Source organism: Echinops telfairi, unplaced genomic scaffold, assembly GCF_000313985.2.
Source record: "Echinops telfairi isolate 266 unplaced genomic scaffold, ASM31398v2 ScPeMD7_1;HRSCAF=3_0, whole genome shotgun sequence".
Taxonomy (NCBI): Eukaryota; Metazoa; Chordata; class Mammalia; order Afrosoricida; family Tenrecidae; genus Echinops; species Echinops telfairi.
Window position 1 is genome coordinate 3,216,478 of NW_022103896.1, and position 14,367 is coordinate 3,230,844.

A 14,367-nucleotide genomic window follows, 5' to 3' on the forward strand; every position below is an offset into this window, starting at 1 on the left:
GCGCGGTAGCCCCTGCTGGACCGCGGCCTGAGTGTGCATCTGTGCGCGTGTGTGCCACGTGACAAAACAGAATGTTCTAGGTATTCGTTTTTCTTTGTCATCCTCTGGTTTCGCTCACAGTCCGCTTCCGGCTGCTTCCAAACACGGGGGTGGGTGGGTGGAGAAACAGATTTATTGTCTTGTCAAACCGTGCATGCTCCATGAGCAGACTCGATCCTGGGTGCACCACGCCCACGCTGTTTAACCGCTAGGTTCTCTCTTATCCTTCCTTCTTTTATAGCGGGCGGGCGGGCAAGAAGACGAGGACCCCTTTAGCTCACTGGTTCAAAGGCGGATTTGTTTCGTTTTTTCAGAGAGCACGCATTTGCCAAGCCGGCAGCGTTCTCCACGTCAGGGCACAGCCCTCACGGTGGAAGACAGACAGCATCAAAAAGCCAACAAGCGGTTGGATTTCCCGAAGGCATTTTCAAATTGGTAGTCCCTCCAGCCCCGACAGACTACTGCGTGCGTGGAAGCGCTGGGAAACCGGGGAGTCCGAGTTCTGCTTCCCCGGTTTCCTGGATGCCGATGGTGTCGTGCCGGCCCAGCCGCGGGGTGCGTGGGTATGAGCGAGCATGGCGGAATGCTTGTGTGAGGTGGGATGCGCGGGTTTTCTTCTGTTCCTAATCGAAAAATGACAATGCATTTCTTCTTTGAATATATATATTCAAGAGAGGAAGATTGTCTCTAATTGCACTTGATTTGTCAATAAGGGAAGAGTTCATGCTGGTCTCAGGAAGAGCTTGGAGGGCGGTCAGCTGTGTCTTAGCCTGCTGGGAACTTGTCAGTCTCAGGGGACAGTGTGGTCTGGGGACGGACGTTTCTCCCAACTCTCAGTAAGGAAGAGAGGGCCCCAGAGGGCAGACAGGCCGTCTCCCAGGGGCAGCTTAGGCTCTAGAATAGGGCAGGCTGGAGACGGCAAGAACAGGCAGGCCTTCAACTTCACTGCGGACACGTTTCTTCAATACCATCCTCTGGTCCCCACCAGGTCTGGATACAACCACCTTCCCCTCCTGCTTTTTCTCACGGAAGCTCCTCACTCTGGGTGGAAGTGGGCATTAGCTTCAAGGCCCAGGTGGGATCCCCTAGAGAAGGTAATCTGCCCACCAGAAAGAGCTGACCCACAAGGTTCCTGAAGGCTGGCAGCACCCAGAATGCCACCCACCAGCCCCAAACATTTGAGCCATTGGATGGAAATCTGTGAGCCTTCCAGCTCCCCTGAAGGGGCTGGGGGCTGGGTGGCATGTCTTTGGGAGTTATCTACCATGTTGAAATGCACCCCCCCCCCAACCGCCGCCCGCCCCAGCCGCCTATATCCAGGACCACTGGGCCCTTGGAGGGAGTCCGGGAACCCAGGATCCCAGGATGAAATTGACACTGGCAAGCTCTTTGTTGACTTCCTCTGTTTCAGGGATTTCTTTCCTGGAATGCTCTACCAGGTGCTTGGTGAGCCTGTCCTGGGAGTAGATCCGGGAGCTGTTTGTGTCTGGTTACCTTTGGGGACTCATAGGTGCAGCGCGCCTGCAGTAGGGCCACACGCTGGCCGTGTGCTGTGTCTGTCCGGCAAAGCCTGGAAGACGTGCCCATGAGCTTGATGCTCTTGGATGAAGAGTAGAAACCGAGGCATCCGGAGGACGGGTGGCTTTATTCAACGTCACAGAGATGGTCCTTCTTGAGATGGAGTTGGTTTAGGTCCCCAGCTCCCAAAGGGTCCCAGACGCTGACTCCACCCACCACAGTGTCCTCACTCACCCCAGAACGAGGGACCGTGCCCCTCCTTCCCGCAGGACATGGGATTGACTCTTGGATTCAGCTAGAGAGGCAAGCAAGGACAGCGCCGCCCGCCTCCCTCAAGGCTGGCTTCGCCAGGAGCTGAGCCTGGTGAAGTTGTCACAGGATGTTCGGACTCGTGGTGGACTATTCCACATGATGGGGGATTCCTCCCTTCCTAGGGAAACATTCCGTGTTTCCACAGACTTGACTGCAGGTGGAAGACTAGAGGATTAAGGCTTCTTTCTCCCTCTACGATGAAGTCTTAGTTGAAGTAGCTCGAGCAACTTTGTCTTGGTTCTATATCATGATTTTCTCTGCCCTTCCCTACCAGTTCCACCTTCTAAACGATCATCAGTCTCCCTCTCTTCTGAAGTGAAGCAGCCTTGTGCCTGCTCAGAGGGCTGGTGAATCCTGGCATGCTTCAGTAGAGATGCCTGCCTGTTCCTTCGATGGTCTCTTGCCAGGGAAGGTCTACATTGCTGTCAGGTGCTGTTGGGTTGCCTCCAAGTTTAGAGGCACCCCACGAACAGTGGAGAGATGCCGTCTGGTCCTGCACCATTCTCACCACGTTTGCTGAGTCTGAGCCGGTCGTTGCAGCCCCCGTGTTCATCCAACCCATTGAAGAGTTTCCTGCAGGTGTTTTTCTGCTCGGGATGCCAGGCACAGACGGGGTGGCAGGGCCAGGGTCAGGCCCACGCCTCTGGCTTCTGGAAGTCCTTCCCCCTTTCTGGGTGAGACAAGAAGCCATCTCTGGCTTCCTTGTTGGTGAGACGGGGCCGTTTAGGTGGGGTCTCTGAGCATGGAGCACAAAGTGGATTGAACCCACAAGTACACCCAGCCTGGATCTTCTGCTCAATGCATTCTTTCCCATCTGTTACGCTCCTCTGCCTCAAAGACAGGAAGAGGGCAGGCATTGTGTGGGGTGCTTCTATAGAACCCTCCATCACTTGTTTCTCCTCACTGGCCACTCTGGGTTGAAGGTGCTGTCTTACCCATGGACTTGATTGTCTCTTCCTTGCCTCGGAGTGAGCCTCTTTCGGTGGCACTGAGGTGGCTGGGTAGCCCCGGAACTGAGGGCCTGTCCATTCTTTCTGCCTGCATCACTGTGGCCGGAAACCCAGACAGCTGTTTCTTGTGAGCTGGCTGGTGCTCTCATTTAAGCCTTTGGTGCCCACCTCTGCAGTTCAGTGGGAAGCTGCTGTCCCACTCTCTGTGCAGGCTGTTGTCTGGCCTGCATACCTGTGTGAATCTGAAGAAACAGCCCCTTCTGACACCCCCACCCCCCCACCCACCCCCCCGCCAGCACCAGAGCCCCTGGAGACCTGGGTGGCCCACTAATTCCAACAGAAGGAATCCTGGTGGTGCAGCCAGCGGTTACACACTGGGCTGTTGGCCCAAAGGTGGGTGGTGCCATGGGAGATAATGAGGCGGGCCACTTCCATACAGGTTCACAGCCAGGGAAACCCTGTGGGGACAGTTTGACTCTGTTCCTTAAGGTCGCTGAGTTGGAATCCACTTGATGGCGGTGGGTGATTCCATCAAAATCCATGTTTCTAGGGGAAAAAGTTCTTTGCTTTTTCTCATTTCATCCCCAAATGGCTTCCATGATGGAAAACACATGGTTTGGGCCCAAAATTCACAGCATAGGATGACGTGATCTTGAAAGGGTTAACTGGATTCTCTGAGCTTCTGCCATGCTCGACAAAGCTCCCCGATATCGGGATTGGGGTGGGGTGGGGTGGAGAGAAGCGGCCCCCATAGCGGGAGGGTGGGGAGCTGAGCGGAGCTGCTTGGAGGTGCCCGGGTCTGTGTGATCGGAGCTGCAGCACAAGAGGAGTGAGGGGACAGGATTAGAGACTGAGAATCTCCCATTACTGGCATTCACGGCCAGGTTTTGTTATGCAATGCTCTTTTTAAAATAATGGGCCCTAATTAAGGCTCCCATTAAGGGCATTCATGGGGGCAGAAGTCCCAGAATGTGCTGGAATGTGTCCATCCACCATTGTCATGGGTGCTGTACACGGCTCCTGGGAACCTCAGCTTCTCCCCAACAAGGGTAGGGCTTTGGATTGTCCCCAATACTGGGGTCTCAGGAGAGCTTTGCTCGGGGCTCCATGCTAGGATGGGTGGTCGGGCCCACATCTCCTGCTTCTGGAAGTCCTGTCCCTTTCTGGGTGAGATGAGATTCCAGTGTGGGCTCCTCATTGTCAACATGCGGCCGGTTGGTGGGAGTTCTGGGCAAAGGCATTTGGCCTGGGTGTGCCATCCAAAGCGCACAGTTGAGTTGGACTGCTGTCAAGGCACCAAGGAAACTGTCGGTCCATTTGGTAGGGGACAGGAGCTGGACAAACGGAGGAGGGGAGCAGTGGGAGACTGAGGGAGCAGAAAATACAGGCCACCGTGTGGACAAGGGCCTGGACAAGGGCCGTGCACCTGGGCTCCCAAACGGCTGGGCGGGAAGGGGCCAAGGAGGGTGGGCCTGTCACAACTACACTTTGGTGAAGGCTGCTGCCTCTGAGAAGACATCGATGGCTATGGTTGCCCATCAGCTTTTCAGTTGCGGAATTTCAGATGTAGAGAAAAGTGGAGGGAATGGCCTCAGATCCTTCACGCAGACTCACCGGCCTCAGTCACTTGGGCTCATTTACCCCCTCCATGCTCAGTTCCCCTCATTCCTCACACATAGGCACACACACAGGTACCCACATACAGGTATACACAGGCACGTACACAGGTACACAGACATAGGCACAGACACAGGTGCACACACAGGTACACACTCAGGTACACACAGGCATACACACAGGCACACAATACACAGGCACACACACAGGTACACAGACATTGGCATAGCCAGGTACACACACAGGCACACAGACATAAGCACAGACAGGTACACACACACAGGTACACACTGAGGTACACACAGAGGCACATACACTGAACTCTTGGAAGGTTGAAATAAGAACCATGTTTGCAACTCTTAAGTGGTTCAACTGGAGAAAAAGATCCACCATCTCCCAAGAACAAGAACGTTCTAGAAAACGCTGTCACTGCTACACCCATGACGTTTAGCCTTGATGCAATATTGTCAATGGCCTCTAGTCACATGTTCCCAAATGCCCCCTCTAAGATGCAACCGCAGCTCCCACCCCACTCCTGCTTGTCTTGATGTCACAGACCACCCCCAATCTAGAACAGTCTCTGCTATCGTCTTTGTCTTTTCTGGCATCGTTGGCAGGTCCAGCGTTCAGGCCAGGTGCTTTGTAGATGCCCGCGGCCCAGTCTACCACTTGCCCAGGATGAGACGCAGTTTAAGGAATTTTGGACAAGAAAGCATTGCTGATGTTGTGTAGGCCTGATTTTGGCATTTGATGTGCTTTCCTCTCAGGGGACCTCTGAGGCGACCTCTGCCATTGTGGTTGCATCTGGTGCTTGCTGCTCCCAGTCATGGGGGCCGTGGACAACAGGATGTCATCTTCATCACCATCGGTGTGTTCAAGTCTCTCACGGCCCTTGCACTTCCCGTGCCTTCCAGCCTCGGGAGCGTACCATTCAGCCCTGTCTTGGACAGTGCTCTTAGGGGATTCCTCGCTGGCTTTTGGCCTTTCTTCTTCATCTATCTCAGTCGGGAAGCTCCTCTGAAGCCTGCCCACCTTGGGTGGCCCTGCTGCTATCTGAAATACAGGTAGTGTAGCTTCCAGCATCATAGCGCATGCGGCGTGCAAGCCACCACAATAGAGACGAGTCCTGGTGCAGATCAAGACATTCATATTCAGTGTTGCTTTCCCGGTCAAAGCTCATCAGTTAGGTGCCATCCAATTGGCTGCGACTCACAGTGACCTTATGGACTATGGCAGGAAGCACTGCCCATCCTCACGGTTGTTCCTATGAGGGTGCCCATTGCTCATGCCCCTGTGTCAGTCCATCTCATTGATGCCTTCTTATTTTTCGCTGCCCCTCTACTTGACCAAACATGTTGTCCTTCTCCAGGGATCAGTCTCTCCTGATCACATGTCCAAAGTGTGTAAGGCGACGTCTCTAAGGAGCTCTCTGGCTGTACTCCTTCCGAGACGGATCGGTTTGTCCTTCCAGCAGTCCATGGTACTTTCAATAGTCTCCTCCAGCACCGCCATTCAAATGCATCGACTTTCTTCAGCCTTCCTTATTCAGCATCCCACTTTGACATGCATAGGAGATGATGAAAACAGCCAGCTTCGGTCAGGGGCAACTTAGTCCTCAAAGTAACAGCCTTGCTCTCTGATATTCTAAAGAGGTCTGGGCGGCAGGCTTAGCTGACCTCAGCGTTGCTATTTCTGGCTTTCCACGTGGTTCTCTCATCTCAGGTGGAGGCTGAGCAGTTGTCAGAACCTGTGTAGTAAGTGACCCATCACACAGGCCCTGAACCTGCCCATCTTGGCTCTGGGGCTGAGAAGAGAGGGAAGAACCCACTCTCCTTGCCTCCACGGAGCAGTGTGCTTCCCTGGCAGCTGCTCAGTGCGGTGTCCTGGTGGAAGTGTCTCACATGTGAGACCCAACCGCCATTCACAAATGGTTTTACTTGTCTGAGCTTCAGTGTCCCTATCTCTCTGGGACGTGTTGTATTTTTCAGGTGTTGTCCTAAATGTTAAAAAGGATCTCGATGTTCTTTCTCCCAAAGAATTCATTCTTCTGGGCTTTCTCTGCTAGGGATTGTCTTTTCTGTCCTTAGCTTGCAGTTTCCCAATGAGCCAGAATGCTTAGAGTATGGTCTGGCACGGGAACACTTTCGACTGAGCCAAAGCCCTCTCTCCTGCCAAGCCTGGAGAACATTCTTACCTCTCTGTAGCTCAAGAGGGAGATGGAGCTACCAGAAGTGAAGTGTCGCAGTGGGGTGTCCTGCAGACACTGGGCCCCTTTGCCACATTAGCTGCCTACCTACATGCTTACTCAACTATTATTTACAAAGGGTGTTGAGCACCTCTATGGATGACCCATGCCAAATCCAGTGAGCATTTGTGGAGGTCTCTGGCTTCATGAGGCTAAAATCCCAATGGATGACGTGCTATCCAGATGAAGGAGGTCTAGGGATAGAGCCAGATGAGCAGGGGTTGGAACCAGGATGCACCTCGACAAGGGTCTCCTTTTCTTGAGCTGAGCTTTAGAAGTTGAATAGAAAAAAAAAATCCACTGAAGGGGATAACATGATTGTGGGGACCCAGTGAAGCAGAGCCCACAATTAGCAAGATTTCTCTATAATTTGATTGCTCCTCAGAGAAGAACACATTCCTGGAAAAGGCTAATTTTATATTTGTTTATTCTGCCCACAAATAGCATTTTGACAGCTGTTTGGGGGCTGGAAATGACCTCAAGCGGGCATCACAATCCACCCCTGCTTTACCAGAACTTTCCACAAGATAGAGAGTGCACTGGTCTAGGTGAAGCTGTTGGCACGATTGAATAACATTTAAATCAGGGAAACCAATGAACCCATGGGAAGATTTGAGATGGTCTTGGGCATCCAGAACTATTGATGAGAAGGTTTGCCTCATGTAGACATAGGAGATTCAGGAGAAAGGCGTCAAAGACGGTGAGTAGCTTTTAAACCACTGGCTTTATTAATCAGAAGGAAGATTTCTAGTATATTCCCAGCAGGCTAAGAAATTGCAGATATCCCCGTTTAGATGTCCTTTAAAAAACAAAACAAAACAACTTCAGCCAACTGTCTATCCTTGTACCTCAAGACATTAAAAATATATATTCTCAATTGTTGTTTTAACCTAAGCATAGAAGAAGTCAAGGTTGAATTGATTCCAAACTCACACTCATCAAATGATTGACATCTACTCACAGGGGTTCCTTCTGGGGTGAGAGGACGGGGTGCTTATGTATTCAGTGTGTGTGTGTGTGTGTGTGTGTGTGTGTGTGTGTGTACTGGTGTCTTGAGTCTCCGGCTTATTTTTTCTCCTTTGCTGCATCCCTGGACGTCCTCAGGACTGTGTAGCAGGAGGATCTGGGTTTGGTGCTGATGGTGGTGATTTAAGAGGTTGTCAAAACATTCCCCAGGGAGAGTGGTGGACATAGAAAAGTTGTACCAGAAAGTGGTCACTCAGCCCAGGGACCATGTTTGCCACATTCCAGGAGAGTGGGATGTTTGTCCTGAAACCCTGTGTGGATTTTCTCTGAGCTGAGGTGGCCCCCCCTTCCATCTGTGGGTATTTGGGTCTTGGGCCATGGGAAACACTGTGGTCCGGGCATCCGACCATTGGTGGGAAGCCATACTTGCAGTTGACCTCAACTCAACCACAGAGAACCAAATTCAAAGAAGCCCACTGTTACTCTTTGTTTCCCCGTTTGTTTCTCTTCTCTGGCCTCCTCCGTCTGTGGAGAAGGCGCCTTCACAAATGGCCTTAGATTGCCATTCTGAAGTTTAACAGAATGAGACAACCATCCAATGATTATCAGAGGTATTTATTATCGCAGCTTACCTGAAGGATGAAAACACTAAATAAAACAAAATTGTATCGCCAATGTTTACAAGTCCAGGTAGGCATCCAGCCCATGTAAAATATGTAATTTATGCAAGCGATTGCATCTTCCTTTTGTATCGAATGCACTCAGCAACCCTGTATATATTTTACAACGTCTTTACAGGAAAAAAAGAATCACTTACGGTAGTGTTGTAAAATAATGCACTTTTCTAATTTTTTCATTAAAATCTCTATGGCACGTTTGCAAATGCGTCTTGGTCTTCCTTCACTCAGAAAGGCGCAGTGTGCGCTGCTTTGCCACGCTCCTCCCAGCCAAGAGAGCGACCTTCTGGAAGCCAAAGGCAAGGTGGACAGAGCCGCAATTTGTTATCACATGTGGCCTCTCCTCATCGGAGACAAGCCTTTCTCCTCAAAATGCCAAAATACAAAACCAAACCCTTCTCAGACTCTGAACTTTGTCCCTTTGTGGGCCCAGAACCAGAGGTACACTGACTGGAGTTGAGTCTTTTCCAGGGAAAGGAGGGATGAAACCAAATTAAAACAAGTACGCAGCTGAGCGGAGACGTTCTTCACCAACGTTGTGTCTCTCTCCTGGCCACGGATGATGACATTTTTGGGGGGTGGGGGTGGTAGGGGGTAGGGAGAGACATGTGGAAAGATACGCGGCAAGATTCACACACGCCACGTCAACATTGTCTGCCTGTACAGCTCAGTGGGATCTCTCACATTCTTCATGTTGTGCCACTTTTTGAGGACCTTTTCCACGCCACCTTGCCATTGTGGAAACAAACTCACAGCCCTCTTAAGCTTCTCATCTCAATGTTGGAGCTGCTGCTGCTGATTTGATGACACCTGGGTACTCCTGTAAAGGACGACAGTGCTTCACGGGGATATCCCTTTCTAAGTGAAGTAGACCAGGATGGCGTTCAAAGAGGACTTTATGGGGTAGTTTTAGTCCAAGCTTTAAAGATTTTTGCAGGATAATAGTTTGTCTGTTTTTTTGGTGGGAGAGGGGTAGCTAACCCCAATGGCTCCAGAAAGTATAGATTCCATGAGTATTTGAAATTCTGTTTCTCATTCCACTGCCAACCCTCTTTTGATCAAGGGTTCTGCCATCAAGTCCTTGACCTAGTCAGTCAGTCATGGCAGTGAACGCCCTCCACTTCGTCTGGTCTCCAGGTAAAGACGGCGAGTGGATACACAGTCCATTCTTCCACTGATGCCTGACCATTCTCCTTGTAGTGGCCCCAGCGAACTGAGACCACTGCCTGGACCTTCCGGCCAAAGAGCATTAGTCAAAAAACCGAGACAATCTGATCTGTTCTTTCTTTTCTGGCCTTGTGGGAGAACAGGGAACCAAACGTGGTCAGGATAATCTCTGTGTTAAAGACAAAATCTGTTCCCCACGCCCACTCCCACTGGAAATCGTGGAACTCAGGCCAAGGTCTGAGGGAGCAGATTTTGTCTTCAGTTCAGTTGGTTGTCCCTGGGTCTCTTTGGGGATTGGTTTCAGGTCCCCTGTAGATGCTCAGGTCCTTATCCACAATGGGGGTGTTGTTGTGCAGGGCCATCTACTTGGGTTTGACTCACAGTGACCCGTGCATAACAGAACGGATCCCCGTGCCTTCCTCAACATTGCATATAACCTATGTACAGTCTTCAGTATTCTTTAAGTTATCTCTAGCTAACTTTCCACACCAAATCAATGCACGTGCTAAGTACGTAGCTCTTTGTGGGCCCTCTTACTCTTTGAGGGAGTACTTTGACCACTTAATGTTAATGAGCTTCTCTCTCTCAGGCATTTCGGACCCATGGTTGGTTAATCTATGGATGTGGAATCCAAAGTCATGGAGCGCCATGGCACGTGGTTCATCTACTCAACTATGGAGCTCTGGTGGAGCGGTGGTAAGAATTAGGCTACTACTGGCAAGGTCAGCAGTTCACAACCACTGGACACTCCCTAGGAGAAAGAAGGGACTTTCCACTCTTGTAAAGAGTCACCGTCTTGGGAACCCACAGAGGCAGTTCTTCCCTGCCCTGTAGGGTTGCTATGAGTCAGCATGGACTCCATGGTGGTGAGTTTCTGAATGAATACACTCAGCTGCTAACTGAAAGGTGGCGATGCAAGCTGACCTAGGGTGCCTCAGAAGAAAGACCTGGTGATCTACTTCTAATAATAATAATAACAACGACAACCATTCAAAACCCTGTGGAACACAGCTTTCTACTCGACAGCCAGGGTTTTGTTTTGTTTTGTTTCGGAGGGAAGAGTTGCATTTCTCGAGATGCAGTCCACACAGCATCCTACAAACATGCAAGGTGCATCGTCCACTGCAGGAGAAGCCATCAGTCAGTTTGTATGTGGGAAAGCAAACAATGAGAAATAGCTTCACATCCAAGAGAGAAGCATAGGGGAGTGGGGTGGGGCACTTACAATCTGTGGAATCGCCAGTTTTCTTAACCATAACACCTAGGCAAACAGTAGGTTCTTATCTTCTAATACACCTTGACAAAGGTGGTATTTCTTAAGCACCACATGCAAACATTTTGCAGCAGGGTCTTGTGCATGAATGTAGATAAGAAGACAGATGGGTAAATCAACTCTAATCTGAAACCTTTGAAATGGAATACGTTGTTTACCAGGCTGAGGAGAAGTGGCACAGGTTCAGGTAATTCACCTGGAAGATTCAAGGAGCACTTAAGATAGCAAGTTCAACAAGCATGAAACAATTCTTCTAGGTCAGAAATTTTTATAGTCTTTGCCCTTTGAACAGGAGCGCTTTGACCAGGAAAAGGCTGGATGGTTTCTACAGAAAGGTAGAAACACAAGACCTAGTTAATTTAAAATGAAATTTACATTTAGCTCTGAAGTCACCCTATTCAGATTTGTGGCTAGGTGTCACCGAGTTGGCTCCAACTCATAGTGACCTGGTCCTAGTACAACAGACCCAAACACTGTCTGGTCCTGCACCAGCCTCACAGGTGTTCTTGAGAACCCAGCAATGGGTTCACATGGTGGTAATCACTGTGTCAATCATCTTGTCCCTCTTTTTCGCTGCCCCTCTACCTTACCAAGGATGACTCCTTTCCCACAGACTGGAGCCCTGGTAGCGTAGTGTGGTAAGCATTGGGCTGCTAACCACGAGGTCAGCAGTTCAAAGCTACCAGCTACTCCATGGGAGAAGGGTGTGACTTTCTATTCCCGGAAACCAGTGGTTCTCCACTTTCCTAACCCTGCGACTCTTTAATACAGTTCCTCATGTAGTGGTGACACCCCTCAACCATAGAATTATTTTTGTTGCTATTCCATAACTGCAATTTTGCTACTGTTATGAATTGGGCAGCCCCTATGAAAGGGTTGTTCGACCCCCAAAGGGGTCGCGACCCACAGGTTGAGAACCGCTGTAGTTACAGTCTCAGAAACTCAGAGGGACAATTCTATCTTTTCTTAGATGGTCACCATGAGGCAAAATCAACTCAAAAGGCAATGTGTGTTTTGGGGTTGGGGGTTTGGGTGGGTTGGGGTAGGGCATGGTCCCTTCTGATATCTTCAAAGTACATGAGACCAAAGCTCACATCCTCTCTTCCAAAGAGCATTCTGGCTGTACTTCTTCCAAGACAAGCTTACTCGTTCTTCTGGTGGTCCATGGTACCACCAATCTTCTTTGCCAATATCATGATGTAAAGGCACTGGTCCCTCTGTGGTCTTGTCCAACTTTCACATGCCTCTGAGGTGATTGGAAGCATCCTGGCCTAGGTCAGGCACACCTTCATCTTCAAAGTACCATGGTTTCTCTTTAAACCTTCACGAGGTCGTGTGCAGCCAAATTGCCTAATGCCTGGTTTCTTGGCTGCTGCTTCCATGAGTGTTAACAGTGGATCCAATGAAATGGAATTCTTGACAACTTCAATCTCTTCTTCATTTCTCATTAGGCTGCCTTTTTGGTCCAGTGGTGAGACGGATTTGGTTTCTTTACACTGAGTTGTAATTCAAAGACACCTGTGGAGTCTTTGATCTTCCTTCGTGAGGGCTTCAAGTCCTCTGCACATCCAGCAAGACGCGCTGTGTCATCTGATTGTCACAGGCAGCTCATGGCTTTCCTACGGCCCGAGGCCACAGTCCTCTTCCTAGAGAACAGCTTCTCGGATTATTTACTCGACATGCAGACTGAAGAAGCACACGGAAGGACAGAACCCTGAGGCATACCTTTCCTCAGCTGAAACGATGCAGTCACCTCTCGCTCTGGTCAGAGAGCCGTCTATGTCCAGGTTCTATCTGAGCAAGATTAAGTGCTGTGGAATTCTCATTCTTTTGCAAAGTTATCTGCAATTTACCACAATGCACACAGTTGAATGCTTCTGTATAGTGACTCAAACACAAGTAAACATCTTTCTGATGTGCTCTGCTTCCAGCCAAGATCCATCTGACGTCAGCAATGATATTCCTCCTTTTCTGAATCTGGCTTAAATGTCAGACAGCTCCCTGTCAATGTACTGACGCAACTATTTTTGACTCATTTTCAGTTAAATTTTACTTGCAGGTGATATCAATGATACTATTCAATAATTTCTTTGGAATGAGCACAAATATGGATCTCTTTCAGTTGGTTGGCCAGGTAACCCTCTTCCAAATTTTGTGGCAAAGACTATTAAACGTTTCCATTGGTGCATTTCTCTTGTAATATCTCCCTCAGCATTCTGTCAATTCCTGGAGTTTTGTTTTATGCTACTGCCTTTAGGGTAGCCCAGGCGTCTCCCTTCCATTCCAGTTCTTGATGGTGTGCTGCTTCTTGAAATGGTTGAACATTGCCCACTTTTTTTTGTACAGTGACTCTGGGTATTCCTTTCATCCTCTTTTGAGGCTTCCTGCATAGTTCAACATTGCTTCCCTTGGAATCCTTCAATATTGCACTCAAGGCTTGATTTTTTGCCCTTCAATTCATTCAGCTTGTGATATGCGGAGTCTGTTCCTTCCCTTTAGTTTCATAACTCCAGGCCCTTGATCATTACATTATAGTGTTTTACGTGGTCTTCTCGAGTTGCCTTTTGACATTTTTTGTTCTGTTTGATTACTCCTTCTTTTCTTCCATTCGCTTTAGCTTCTCTCTGCTCAAGAGCAAGGTTCAGAATCTCTTCTGACATCCGCCATGGTTTTCGGTTTCTCTCCTGCCTTTTTAGTGACCTTTGGATTTCTTCATGATGTTCTTGATATCACCCTACACCTCTTTTGGTCTTTTATCTTTAATATTCAATGTATCACGTCTGATCTTGAGATGATCTCTACACTTCAGTAGGCTATACCCAAGGATTTGTTTTCATTGTCTTCAGCGTCAACTTAAACTTGCATATGAGCAATTGATGGTTCCATCGTCAGTTCCTGACCTAGTTTTAGCTAATTATATTGAGCTTCTCAGCTGTTTCTTTCCACAGACACAGCCGATTTTAGTCCTGCATGTTCCGTCTACAGAGGGCCACAGGAATGGTCGCTGCTTTGTTGGTGAAAAAAGGCATTTTCAAAATTCTATCATGCTATTTCTAGTTTAATTTCTATCACCAAGGTCATATTTTCCAACTACTGACCCTCCTTTGCTTCCAATTTTCAAATTCCAACTGCTAATAATTCTCAATGCATGTTGGTTGCATGTTTGATTTATTTAGGTAGAAGAAGCAGGTAGAGTTCTTTAACTTCTTCTTCATTGGCTTTAGAGGTTGGTGCATACATTAAAACAGTAGCTGTATTATCTGGTCTTCCTTGAAGCTGTATCGATATCATCCCATTACAGACAGCATTGTACTTCGAGGTAGAGTCGATGCATTTAAAAATATTTTTTTAAAATCATTTTATTGGGGGGCTCATACAACTCATCACAATCCATCCATCCATCCATCCATTGTGTCAAGCACTTTTGTACCTTTGTTTCCCTCATCATTCTCAAAACAACTTTTTAATGATGTACACAACACTATTTCTCTTGAATTTGTTATTTCTAGCATTAAGAAGACAGAAGATAGAAAATAAAAGTGGATGGCAGTAAATCAAATGATTGTCTGATTCAAAATGACCAAACACTAGTCTATTTGCCTA